At 30.9% G+C, this 760-nt stretch overlaps 1 non-coding gene across 1 annotated transcript; it reads right to left on the reverse strand.

Annotated features, from left to right (window-relative positions):
* On the reverse strand, positions 1–106 carry LOC138814780 (U6 spliceosomal RNA). Its single transcript, XR_011368089.1, has one exon. It is a non-coding gene; the product is annotated as a U6 spliceosomal RNA (small nuclear RNA).
* Between the last annotated feature and the right edge of the window lie 654 nt (positions 107–760).

Here is a 760-nt window from a genome sequence, read left to right on the forward strand (position 1 = left end):
AAAAATATTGAACGCTTCAGGAATTTGTGTGTCATCCTTCGAAGGAGCTATGCTCATCATCTCTGTATCATTCCAGGTTTAGGGTATGTGCTGCCAAATTGAGCACAGAACTTTTTTTTATATATAAAGTGTAATTGATTTTCTTAAATTAGACACTTCAACAAAAAGTAAATGCAAAAGAATGGTCATGAAATATTTATTTCTTACATAAGCACATATTTAAGAAGAAACTCAAAATTGATATGTCAAAAACAAAGTAATTCCAAATATTTGTGGTTCAAGAGATGTGTAGAAGGAGGAGTTCAATTATTCTCTACAAGGCACCTGTCATAATGAACATTGCAGCAAGGGTTAAGGTTGTTAAAGTTCTAATGCTTTAAATGGGTTTAATTTTGGGAATTTGCTTAAATATGCCAAAATAGGGACTGTTTGGCAGGTCATAAAAATTTTCCATGAAGTAGTTAAGATTTATGGTAGCAGACATATATTACTAAGTATTTATATTTCAGAATTTATAGAAACTTTACTAATGAGAAGTTGCAAAGTCTTTGTTTAAAGAAGCAGAGTAAAGAGTTAAGAATTTGTTAACTACAATTTAGAGCTTCCTTACTTTATATGTTAGCGAGCAACAAGTGAAGATATAAGCCATATACAAATGACGAGATGAGCCATAAATAGTCATCTTAGTGGGTAACTTTAAAGACTACTCATAGCCTATAAAACTCTTGTTGAACATCATAATCTTAGCCAGTTTTAAATG

The sequence above is a fragment of the Dipodomys merriami genome, unplaced genomic scaffold (assembly GCF_024711535.1).
Source record: "Dipodomys merriami isolate MVZ:Mamm:240054 unplaced genomic scaffold, mDipMer1.0.p SCAF_61, whole genome shotgun sequence".
NCBI lineage: Eukaryota > Metazoa > Chordata > Mammalia > Rodentia > Heteromyidae > Dipodomys > Dipodomys merriami.